The sequence below is a fragment of the Ranitomeya imitator genome, chromosome 7, assembly GCF_032444005.1.
Source record: "Ranitomeya imitator isolate aRanImi1 chromosome 7, aRanImi1.pri, whole genome shotgun sequence".
NCBI classification, from domain to species: domain Eukaryota; kingdom Metazoa; phylum Chordata; class Amphibia; order Anura; family Dendrobatidae; genus Ranitomeya; species Ranitomeya imitator.
In genome coordinates this window covers 163,734,774-163,747,901 of record NC_091288.1, presented here as the reverse complement: position 1 = coordinate 163,747,901, position 13,128 = coordinate 163,734,774, and the positions used below count along the sequence as shown (strand labels likewise).

General features: G+C 42.0%; 1 long non-coding RNA gene across 1 annotated transcript; it reads right to left on the bottom strand.

Annotated features, from left to right (window-relative positions):
- Nucleotides 1-9,979: 9,979 nt before the first annotated feature.
- On the bottom strand, nucleotides 9,980-12,368 carry LOC138645014 (uncharacterized). The gene is made up of 3 exons (XR_011314701.1): nucleotides 11,317-12,368; nucleotides 11,108-11,229; nucleotides 9,980-10,041 (listed from the first exon to the last, which is right to left on the bottom strand). It is a non-coding gene; the product is annotated as an uncharacterized lncRNA (long non-coding RNA).
- Between the last annotated feature and the right edge of the window lie 760 nt (nucleotides 12,369-13,128).

The following is a 13,128-nucleotide window of genomic DNA, read 5'->3' as shown; positions in this document are numbered from 1 at the left end:
TTTCGCATGGATCCGGCAAAAGTCTGGGCAAAACTGGGTTGCAATCATCCCGAAGACTTAAAAGATTTACAAACGTTTTTAGGGTTCGGTATTTAATTCCGTAAGTTCATCAAGAACTTTGTGGTAGAGGCCAAATCTCTGATGGCTTTGACCTGGTAAAGGTCAAATTTTTCTAAGTAGTCCGCTGAGATATTTACTACTTTAAAGAGATGTTTTGCTTCTGCGCCAATTCTTATACAGCCTGATGTCACTCAGCAATTCAGTGTAGAGATTCACCCATCAGAAGTGGTAATTGGGGCTGTATTTTCACAGGGTGGATCCCCAAGTAAATGGCATCTGTGTGCAAACTTTTCTAAAAACTGTTGTCAGCAGAGGAAAGGACATTGGTAATAGGGAACTCTTGGCAATAAAGTGGGCCTTTGAGGAGTGGAGTAATTTTTTTTTTGGGGGGGGGGCAGTTCATCCAGTCATAGTAAAAAACGATCATGAAAATCTTTTGAATTTGGAATCTGACAAATGTCTGGTGCCTAGACAGGCAAGATGTTCATTACTCTTTACCAGATTCAACTTTGTTGTGACATATAGGCAGGGGGATATGAACATTAAGGTGCATGCCTTTACTTGATATTTTCCAAGGGAGGAAGTAATTGTGAGCCTGTTCCTATATTACAGAAAAGTGTAGTTTTCGCTACTATATACAGTATTCTGATTTGAAAAAGGAGGTTCCAGAAGCTCAGGGGGACACCCCCGCTGCCTGTCCTTCAAGTAAACTGTTTGTCCGTGTAAACCTTCATCGTAAAGTTTTGAGTGAACATCATGATTCGGTGTTGGCTGGGCATCCTGGTAGTGAAGTCACCTCAGATCTTTTTACTCATCGTTTTTGATGGTCTAGGGTGCACATGGTTGTTCAGGAATATGTAGCTGCCTGCAATACTTGAGCGCTTTCTAAGATTCCAAATATTCCAAATACTCATTCGTCCAGTGCTCTTCAACCTTTTGCAACTCCTTTTAGACCATGGATTTATTTGTCTGTAGATTTAATTACTGATCTACCCATATCAGCAGGTGACACTGTAATATTGGTGGTGGTGGATAGGTTCAGCAAGATGGCTCATTTCATTGCACTACCTGGGTTACCAAATGCCTTTGGCGCAAATTTTTATTAAAGAAATCGTGAAATTACATTGGATTCCATCTGTTATTGTTTCCAACTATATGGTTCAATTTATTTCCAAAATTTGGAAAGCATTTTGTACTTGCTTGGGGATTCATCTTTCATTTTCATCAGCCTTTCATCCACAGTCTAATGGGCAAACTGAACAAGTGAATCAGAATCTTAAGACATATCTTAGGTGCTTTGTCCAAGAATCAGGAGGATTGGGGTTCTCTTTTACCTCTACCTGAGTTTGCTGTGAATAACTGGTGCCAAGAATCTACCGGTGTCTACATGAGTCCCCATTCTTGAGGGAAAACGTTTTCCATCCTCAAATTCTGCTCTTTCAATAGGAGTCATTCTTCAGGTATACCTGAGGAGGAAGGGTTTTCTTCTTCTATTACATCAGTTTGACAGGGTGTTCTTAAAAATTTGAGGAGAATGGGGTCCAAATATAAGAGTATGGCTGATAGGAAATGTTTGGTGTGTCCGGACCTGAGTGTTGGCGATTTGGTGTGGTTGTCCTCAAAGAACATAAACTTGATTGTTCCTTCTTGGAATTTGGGACCCTGGTTCATCAGTCCCGATAAAATAGTTGTCGTTAATCCTGTAGCATTTTGCCTTGCGTTATCACCTACTTTCAAGATTCCTAAGGTGTTTCACCTCTCAAGAAATGCATTGCTTCCTCTAAATTATATTCACCACCACCTTCCCCAGTCATTGTTGATTGGAATCAGCAATTCCAGATAGCAAAGATTATAAATTTCTCGTTTTGTAAGCAGGTCTCTTCAATATTTGGTACAATGGAAGGGTTAGGGTCTGGAAGACAGAATATGGGTACCAGTATGGGATGTACATGCAATCAGGTTGGTCTGTTCTTATCACATTTCACATCCAGATAAACCTGGTTCTGAGGTTCTGAAAGTCCCTCTTAGAAAAGGGGGTACTGCCACCTGGATACCGAGACAAAAAGGGGCCAGAAGATTGAGGCATCTGGTTTCTCGCAATTCTGCACTAATTAGAAATACTTCACCATCCTATTAAACAGTCCACATTTTTTACTTGCTGGCAATGCAAGGGTTAATCAGTTCAGTTGCTCTACGTGTATCTGGTTACTGTTGCCATCCCAGGTTCAGCCATTGTAACCAGCATTGATCAGCTGCGAGCAGATAATAATAATAATCTTTATTTTTATATAGCGCTAACATATTCCGCAGCGCTTTACAGTTTTGCACACATTATCATCACTGTCCCCGATTGGGCTCACAATCTAGAATTCCTATCAGTATGTCTTTGGAATGTGGGAGGAAACCGGAGTGCCCGGAGGAAACCCACGCAAACACGGAGAGAACATACAAACTCTTTGCAGATGTCCTGGGTGGGATTAGAACCCAGGACCCCAGCGCTGCAAGGCTGTAGTGCTAACCACTGCACCACCGTGCTGCCCAGCAGATGCCCCAGGTACTAAGTCCTGCTTTTCGTCTACTGAGCATGCCTGTGGGATGACCACTCATTGAAGGTCAGAGGTCACATGCTCAGGTCCTGTAGCGGCTCTGATTTGGCCACTGGGAAGGTCCTGGAAGGCTGCATCTATAAAAAGTATGTGTATGCTATCTGGTGAAAGCTCCTAAGGATCCCCTTCCCTATTTTTGCTGTATGAGGTTGAGTGTTTGGGCCTGAATAGCACCAGATAGTGCAACCAGCACAAGCGCATGAAATGCTGCGTCATCTCAGCAGCATTCGCCAGTGCGGCGCCATGTGCAACTAGGGTGCTTTCCAGACCCTAGTTAGGGTGGTTAGTGGCGTCCGGCAGAGCAGCACTGCACACACCTAGTGTGCTAAATTTATTAGCATTTAGTGTTTTCCTGGCACCACAGTTGCAGCGTCGAGCAATAGTCAGTCTAGAGGGTCTCTAACTGTGTGTCCTTGGGGTAGAGTCCTGTGACCAAACACTAGCATTCACTCTGCGGTATTGCGGCCCTGTGATGCACCAGGGTTTGCCTCCTTACATGCCGGGTGAAGTTAACCCATGTGTGTGCACATCATACCACCATATACTGTACGCCATTACCGAGCAGCAAGTATCATCTCTGCACAGTGGACCCTGGGTTGAAAACGCACCTTATATGTTCCTTAATATTTTTTGGTGCATACCGCCAGATCTAACAATTCCTATACCTCCCCTGTGTTCCACTCTGTTTGGTGAGTGTATTTTGTATATTTTAGATTTAATTTTACCATGTCCATCTTGCCTTGTTTGTTTGGTTAGTATGATACCATACACTTCAGCCTCACACCTCCCTGGTTGAGGGAACAGATAAAAGTTGATATAGGAGCATGCCTTAGAGAGACATTACTGATCTAGAGTATAAATCTTGTGTCTTTTGTCTGCGCTCAGTTTTTTCATGGTGTATTGTCTGTGACATGAAACTGTCTCACTATTGTCACGGTTTTACTGTGACATAGAGGGCCCAGAAGAATGCAGTGTCTGATTTCACATACTCTTGAACTGATTAGAAGCAATTCACCATCATGTTAAATAGTGCAGGTTTCTTCTAGCAGTGCATGGGTTAATCTGTTTAGTTGAAAGTTCCTGTAGCATTCCTGCTTTGATGATCTCAGCTGTAGGCCACTTCCTTCTGCTATATATTGTGCAGGGATTGCCAGTGTTAGCTTCATACTGGCTGTAGTTGAAGTTGTTCAGTTCTGGAGTTGAAGGTGTTGTTTGTTTTAGGAAGCATTTGGAGAGTTGTTCAGAACACTGTTGCTTGGTGATTTTTATTTTCTTCTATTTTGTTTTCCTTCCTTTACTTTCCGGTGTTCCACACTGATGTTTACAAGTGGATATTTGTATGATTGACATTTTCATTTATCCTGATCATCTTCCCTTGTTAGTCTTGTTTGTGTATGCTTATACACTACAACTCTCTAATTCCTTGGGTGGGGAGGGGTCAGATAAAGGCTGATTTAGGAGCTCAGCAAGTCACTTGGCCCTGGGCATCTTCATCATCAGAAGTAATCCGAGGAGCAGGAATAGTTAGGGTGCCCCTAGCTTTAGGGATAGGGAAGGAGCCCATAGCCCCAGGATATACAGCAACATTGTTGTGACATTAACAATGGCCCGAACCATTTGTTTTTATATATCATGGATCCAACTCAGCTTTGAGGTGGCAGACCTACCCACTGTTGTTTTGCAGCATCCATACAATTCTGGTTAAGGGACCGCATCTTCCAGGAACCTCTGAAGGAGCCCAATATTGCTTTGCCTGACAGGTTTTCTGGGGGCTAGACAAGATTGTTGTTTTCAGGGAGGTTTATAAGCTTTACTTTAAATTACATACTCAATCCTCAGGAACAGAGAAGCAACTGGTTGGGATCAAAATTTCACTCCTTCAGTGTGTCCCCCAAACCTGGGCATTTTCTCTCCTAGCAGACCCCCGGTTGCTTTGGATGGTTGAGGAGTTTTTTCTAGAGCTGGGTCATATATACAAAGAACCATACAAAGTCTCCCTGGTCGAGTCTACGCTATGTCAGCATCAGCATAGAGGCCAGCCAGAAGAGAAGTATTACTCAGAGTTTTGGAGGTTGTCCTCAGATATTAATTGGGATGGCCCCACCATCCCTTTACGTCTTCCCTTGTTAGTCTGGTTTGTGTATTCTTATACACTACAACTCTCCAGTTCCCTGGGAGAGGGAGGGGACAGAAAAAGGCTGATTTAGGAGCTCAGCAAGGTATGTGGCCCTGACATCTTGACCATTAAAAGTAATCTGTGGATCAGGAATAGCTAAAGTGGCCATAGGTTTGGCAATAGAAAAGGAGACCTTAAACCTAGGATATCATACAACAGTGCTGTGATAACTATTGTAGCATTTCAGCTGATCCCCATCCAGTTTTGAGCATCAAGCATAACTGTTTCTATTTCAGGTAATGACTGTAAAACACCTGTTTGGTATATTTGGTTACTCATACAAATAGCTATCCAGCTTTGAGCCTACAACATAGCTATTTCTCTTTCAGGTAATGACCGTGAATCACCTGTTTTATATATTTGGTTTCTCATACACCTAGCTATAATTCTACAAAACCCCAGTTTTTGTGCTTTGTACCATGAAGAATTAAGGGTCTTTGAATACAAAGCTAATAACCTGAGGTTAGCATCCTCAATAATCAGAATCTCCCACTCCCGTCTCCAAGACTTTTCACGTGCTTTGCCAATTCTGTGGAATGCACTACCCAGGTTAATATGATTAATCCCCAATCCCCACAGTTTTAAGTGTGCCCTAAAAATGCATTTTCTCAGACTGGCCTACTGCCTCAACGCATTAACCTATTTATCACTGTGTGGCCCATTCAAAAAACTTAAACCATAATCAGGTTCCTTGCATCATGTTCTCATACACTTTATGTAGTTAATAGCCCCTGTGTCTGTACTGCTACATACTTAGGCTGATAACCGGTTCATGCAGCTTTACATGAACACCTGAGCCTTACACTATGGCTGGTCCGAACAACGAAAACAATTGTTACCATCCACCTCTCTGGTCTCCCCTTTTTCCTCATAGTTTGTAAGCTTGCGAGCAGGGCCCTCATTCCTCTTGGTATCTATTTTGAACTGATTTTTGTTATGCTGTAATGTCTATTGTCTGTATAAATCACCTTTATAATTTTAAAGCGCTGCGGAATATGTTGGCGCTATATAAATAAAATTATTATTATTATATTGCACAATAACACCAAATATTGATGTACTTGAGATTATTTCTTATATTCAGTAAATAAGGCAGCACACTGCAGCGCTAGAACATACAAACTTGAAAAACGAAATTTGAACTGCATTACTGCACTAGAAATATGAAAAATGAGAGCATTTAGCGCATAAAAATGGCCAATTTTATGTGTACCTGGTAGCCCCTTTACGGCATCTCTCTTATACCAGGTCCTACACTTGCCCTACCGCGCTGAGAATAAACGTCTCCATCCGAATGGGCACATGTGAAACCTCTTCCTAGACTAAAATTCTCTCTCTCTGTGGAGGGGTATCGGACCTGCTGTAATTAAAACACCTGCGGCTAGGAGGCGGAGTGCACGATCAGAAGGCTAGATAATACATTTCAAAAACCTGACCGGCACATCCAAACATAGACTCAGTGTGAACAGGTGCTGAACCTAGAGTCGCCAACTCGTATATAGTTAAGTAAATAAGGCAGCACACTGCAGCGCTAGAACATACAAACTTGAAAAACAAAATTTGAACTGCATTACTCCACTAGAATTATGAAAAATGAGAGCGTTTAGCGCATAAAAATGGCCAATTTTATGTGTACCTGGTAGCCCCTTTACGGCATCTTTCTTATACCAGGTCCTACACTTGCCCTACCTCGCTGAGAATAAACGTCTCCATCCGAATGGGCACATGTGAAACCTCTTCCGAGACTAAAATTCTCTCTCTCTGTGGAGGGGTATCGGACCTGCTGTAATTAAAACACCTGTGGCTAGGAGGCGGAGTGCACGATCAGAAGGCTAGAGAATACATTTCAAAAACCTGACCGGCACATCCAAACATAGACTCAGTGTGAACAGGTGCTGAACCTAGAGTCGCCAACTCGTATATAGTTAAGTAAATAAGGCAGCACACTGCAGCGCTAGAACATACAAACTTGAAAAACGAAATTTGAACTGCATTACTGCACTAGAAATATGAAAAATGAGAGCGTTTAGCGCATAAAAATGGCCAATTTTATGTGTACCTCGTAGCCCCTTTACGGCATCTCTCTTATACTAGGTCCTAAACTTGCCTTTCCTCGCTGAGAATAAACGTCTCCATCTGAATGGGTACCTGTGAAACCTCTTCTTAGACTAAAATTCTCTCTCTCTCTCTGTGTATTCTCTAGCCTTCTGATCGTGCACTCCGCCTCCTAGCCACAGGTGTTTTAATTACAGCAAGTCCGATACCCCTCCACAGAGAGAGAGAATTTTAGTCTAGGAAGAGGTTTCACATGTGCCCATTCGGATGGAGACGTTTATTCTCAGCGAGGTACTATAAAGAAAGAAGAAAAGAGAAGCGCAAAGAGGTGCACACTGAGCCAATGTAATCAATATAAACAAATCTTTATTGAGACCAAAACTTCAGTGCTAAACTTTAAAAACATACATTAAAAACAGCATAAAACATATGCCTATACACACTACTTTCAATGTCCTCTGTATGGGGACATGATAGAAACCAGACCCCCTAGGAAAAATAATCCTGTGGCGTAGCTCCGTGAGTTGCAAAATAGTATAAAGTCAGAGCAATGCAGATAAGTGTCCTGTGGTGCCGTCCTGACGTGGTTTAATAATGTCCAAAATAGATATCCGGCTCTTGTTATATATAATAATACTATGATATTCCAAGGTTTAGATGACTAATTAAGAACATGCAGATATCCATTTAATATGTCCACTAAGTGGACCCTTCATATATTGTGGGCATGGAAATGCACATAAACAATATTATGATACATTTAGAAAAAAAAAAAAAAAAAAAAGACAGAAATGGAACCACAGGCATCACCCACTACATGTGAAGATAAATAAGTAATATACTCACTAGGAGACAGGGTCTGGAAGCTCCCTACGCGTATCGCCACTCCTGGTGGCTTCGTCAGGGGAAATGATGATATACAAGTCGTGTCCAGCATATATAGCGTAAGTGCACTTACTTATTGGTCAGCTAATGCCGACACCTGTGTTCGGCAGTCTCTGACCAATAGGAACCAGTCAGTAAGTCTTGAGTGGGGATAAGTAAAACCTGTCCTTATTTGTAGACGGTCTAATAATGTCACAGTTCCCCTCCCTTCTCTGCTGTGCAATGTAGACTCCGATTGGTGAAGTGAAATTTGTGAGAAGTTCCCTTGGTTACCGAACGTCTTAGAGGCCTGACGTCAGTCCAATAGGTGTCCTCCATTTTCCGCATCTGCGCAATGCGAACAAAATGCATCTTAATTATACAGCGTCCTGGAACCAGACATTTGTCTTTCAATGCAGGCCGCTTTTGCGCCTGCATGATACGCTATTACTAAAGTCCGGCGCCAGCCCAATAATGACTATTTACTGAATGCGTTTGCGCAGTACTTGCGGACAAATTATACCTATAAAATACATTTTTCTCTTATGGAAAACTCCATGGTTAATTAGGAAAAAAAAAAAAAAAATTGTTTATCTCCTTTGTGCACCTGCGCAGTGCTATCAAAATCTGGGAAAATCATGTCTATTGTAAAGCCATACGGGCATGAGTTACCAGCTGCAAGATATACTAATTGTGCATCTATGCAATATAATCCCCTAATTGCCTGGCGTCTGGAGATACAGACGCTGGTCCACTAATGTAGATATACTTTACACCTGCACCATATTCCGATAGTAAGCGTCCGCTAGTCGCGCCTGCGCAGTGCGACCAAAATACATCACTTCATAGTTTCTAGGCGTCCTAGAAACCAGACGCTGATCTACCGATATGGTTCGCTTATTGCGCCTGCACGACGCGCTGTTGCTAGAGCCCATCGCCAGCCCTATAACCACCATTACTAAGTATGCCTACGCAATATCTACAGGGAAGTCATTCCTATAATGATTCGTTCTTAGAACTCCATTTTTGATAAGGTAATAGTATATCTCTTGTTATTCCTACACAGTGTTTATTAAGATCCAGAAAAGTCCTATCTATTGCCTTACGGGCATCAGTTTTCCACTAGATGATAAACTGTTTGTGCATCTATGCAATACAGAACGCTGTTAACCAAGCGTCCAAAAATACGGACTCTGGTCCACTAGTGTGAGTAATATTTTACCATGTTATCCCAAGAGAAAAAAAAAAAAAATGATGATGAACCCATCTAGGGCAGAAGGAATCCTGTATAGAGGAGATCCTCATTGAGGCGCCCTGGTGATACTGATCCCAACTGGTATATCCAGCGGGCCTCTAGTCTGAGCAATTCCCCCTGTCTGTCCCTTCTGCGGATATTTGGTGGAATTTTCTGCAGGCCGGTAACCCGCAGATCCCGAGTATTGCTAAAATGAACCTGCAAAAAATGCATGGCTACTGTGGAAACCATTTTGCCTTTGGATATATCTTGTTTGGCGCAATTAATATTAGAGATATGCTGTTGTACTCTTTTGCGAAGCTCCTGGGAAGTCTGTCCTACATAGGTCTTGGGGCAAGAGCATGTCAAAGCATAGATCACATTAGATGTTTTACAGTTCATATAGTCCTTTAAATTATACTCAGTCCCATCTAGGGGATTGGCAAAGCAGGAGCCCCTGCTTACCAACGAGCAAATATTGCATTCCCCGCATGGATACATACCTCTGAGGGTACATCCCCTGCCCACTTTCAAAGTTGGTTTAATAAAGTGGCTCCTTGAGAGGGAGTCTCGTAAATTTGGTGCCCTCCTAGCTGTAATTAGAGGGCGCTCTGGTACAAGGTCTGTCACCTTAGGGTCTGTTTTCAAGATGTTCCAGTGTCTCCTGAATAATTCGGAGACTTCCTTCCAATGATTGCGGAATGTAGTTATATACCTGAGTTCGTTATCCACTTTCCTGTTTCTCGGTTTTAACAGTTGTGTCCTTGGGATAGATTTAGTTTGCTGTAGGGCATTTTTTATAATCGATCTCGGATAACCTCTTGCCTGCAGACGCGTTGAGAGGGCCTTAGCTTGAGAGCAAAAATCACTCTGTAGGGTACAGTTCCTCCGGATTCTGTGAAATTGACCAGTAGGTAAATTTTTCTTCAGATGATGAGGATGGAAACTTTTAAAATCCAATAATCCATTAGCTGCCATGTTTTTCCGGAACAGGTCTGTATATATGATGTCATTTTGACGGATGAGTCTTAGATCTAGAAATCCCACTGTAGACAAGGATATTTCAAAGGTTAAATGAATGTTATATACATTATCATTCAGCATCCGGAGGAAGTCCTCACATCCCTCCCTTGAGCCTGCCCAGATAAAAAAAATGTCATCGATAAACCGAAACCAATATAAAACATTTTCTCTAAAGGCCCGCGACGGGTACACGCTGGTCTCCTCCCACCAACCCATGAAAAGGTTGGCAAAGGAAGGAGCACAGCGGGCACCCATCGCGGTACCCGATAACTGTTTGAAAAAAAAGAAAAATCAAATATAAAATAATTGTGTGTTAACACAAACCTGAGCAGGCTCAAAAGGAAGGAATTATGCGGGAGCTCCCCAGGATGCACTCTTCTTAGAAAATGATCTACTGCCCTTAATCCATCATCATGTGCAATGCTGGTGTAAAGAGCAGAAACATCGGCTGTCACCAGCCAGGCCTGCTCTGGCAGTCTCACATCTTTCAATTTCTCTATGAGATGTGTTGAATCTCTGATATAGGACGGCAAATCCTGTACCAACGGCTGAAGAAAAAAGTCTATGTATTCACAGGCTCTTTCCCCTATACCTCCAATACCCGAGACGATAGGTCTTCCAGGAGGGCACGTGAGATTTTTATGGACTTTAGGTACCAAGTAGAATGTGGAAATCACTGGTTTTTTACAAATATATAGTCTCTTTCTCTTTTTCTAATCACTCCCTCCATCAGTGCTGCATCCAGTAGCCTTTCCAGCTTCCCATTAAATACTAGTGTAGGATCCGACGGCAATTTCACATAGTTCTTAATGTTGGTCAGTTGTTTAGACACCTCTTCCAAATACATCTCTATTGGCCACAGAACTACATTCCCCCCTTTGTCTGCCTCCTTTATAAGGAATGTCTTGTTGGTTTTTAAGCCAGCCAAGGCCTTCCTGTCAGTCACTGACAAATTTTGTTCTTTATTTTTGATTATTGGTAGTTTATGTATATCTGCCTTGACCACTTCAAAGAAGGTTTTAACCGAAGGTACGAGAGACAAGGGAGGAGTAGTAGTAGAGGGTAGTCTATGAGGAAAGCTTTTCCTACCTGCAGTGTCATCGTTTTCATTCAGGAGTTCCAGGAGATCGTGAAAAACCCGTCTATCTACTGTCGCTGTGGAGTCCGGAAAAAGTTCTGGTTTATGATGTAATGCTTTCAAGACAATTTTTCTGCAAAATAGATATAGATCTTTAATAACGGTAAACTTATCCGTAGTTAGCATGGGAGAAAAAGTGAGACCCCTCTGAAGAACTGACCTCTCTGCCTCAGACAAAGTATATGTGGATAGGTTAATGATTTGGAGCTGGTTATTAGTTATTTCTGGCGCCTGCTGCTCTTCTTCTGCCCTAGCATGGGCTGATAGCGTGGTCGCCTGTTTTTTCTTATTTCTCTTTCCCCGCCTTGTCCTCCGTCCGTGTCGCTTGTGTCTGAGGCTAAAAAATCGCTCAGACTGCTCTCAGCTGTGGCCCCCATGTCCTGTTGATTTGTTGCAAAAAATGGTCTTTTATTACCCGAATGTTTCCACCTGTAGGCTGTACCCTTTTCATAATCCTGTTTATCCCGTTGTAATTTAGTTTTCTTTCCTGTCATGATTTCCTGCTCAAATTTCGTAATCGTGTCCTTTAGATTTTTTTGAAAAGGCTGTACTTGTGTTATAGGGTCATAGGTCGACAGTTGTGCCTCCAGATTCTTTATTTTTTGTTTAAGTGTTGATAACGTCTCATTATCATGTTGTAATAACAGATTAAGCATGATTCTTGAGCACTGTGCCAGGCCTGCCTCCCAGATGCTTTTAAAAACCGGAGTGACTTCCCAGGCCGGAAAAATTTGCACCCTCAATCCTCGAGGAAAAATGGATAATTTTAGATACTGTTCTAAAGTTCGAACATTCCACCAGATTTTCGTGATGGTTTTATGTGTGTCCATGAGTTCTCGGGTAAGTTTATTAAAATCCGAACCTTCATTTACTGGTGTATCAAGAAAAATATCCCCACTCTGACTGTTCCATAAGGCCTCCCGGGTGTTGAGATCATAAGCCATATTGTAGACTGCTAATGAATAAACGTGAAGATAATTATTATTTAATGCTCTCTATATATATACACATATATGGGCGTGCCACCACTCAGAACCCCAAACAAATGGGAAAACACCATAGGCAGAAAAAGAAAGTCGAGCGGGCACCACCTAAATATTTCTCACCATATATGCCCGGTGCTACCAATGCGCTTATAAATACAGTACTATAAAGAAAGAAGAAAAGAGAAGCGCAAAGAGGTGCACACTGAGCCAATGTAATCAATATAAACAAATCTTTATTGAGACCAAAACTTCAGTGCTAAACTTTAAAAACATACATTAAAAACAGCATAAAACATATGCCTATACACACTACTTTCAATGTCCTCTGTATGGGGACATGATAGAAACCAGACCCCTAGGAAAAATAATCCTGTGGCGTAGCTCCGTGAGTTGCAAAATAGTATAAAGTCAGAGCAATGCAGATAAGTGTCCTGTGGTGCCGTCCTGACGTGGTTTAATAATGTCCAAAATAGATATCCGGCTCTTGTTATATATAATAATACTATGATATCCCAAGGTTTAGATGACTAATTAAGAACATGCAGATATCCATTTAATATGTCCACTAAGTACTAAACAATGAACCCTTCATATATTGTGGGCATGGAAATGCACATAAACAATATTATGATACATTTAGAAAAAAAAAAAGACAGAAATGGAACCACAGGCATCACCCACTACATGTGAAGATAAATAAGTAATATACTCACTAGGAGACAGGGTCTGGAAGCTCCCTACGCGTATCGCCACTCCTGGTGGCTTCGTCAGGGGAAATGATGATATACAAGTCGTGTCCAGCATATATAGCGTAAGTGCACTTACTTATTGGTCAGCTAATGCCGACACCTGTGTTCGGCAGTCTCTGACCAATAGGAACCAGTCAGTAAGTCTTGAGTGGGGATAAGTAAAACCTGTCCTTATTTGTAGACGGTCTAATAATGTCACAGTTCCCCTCCCTTCTCTGCTGTGCAATGTAGACTCCG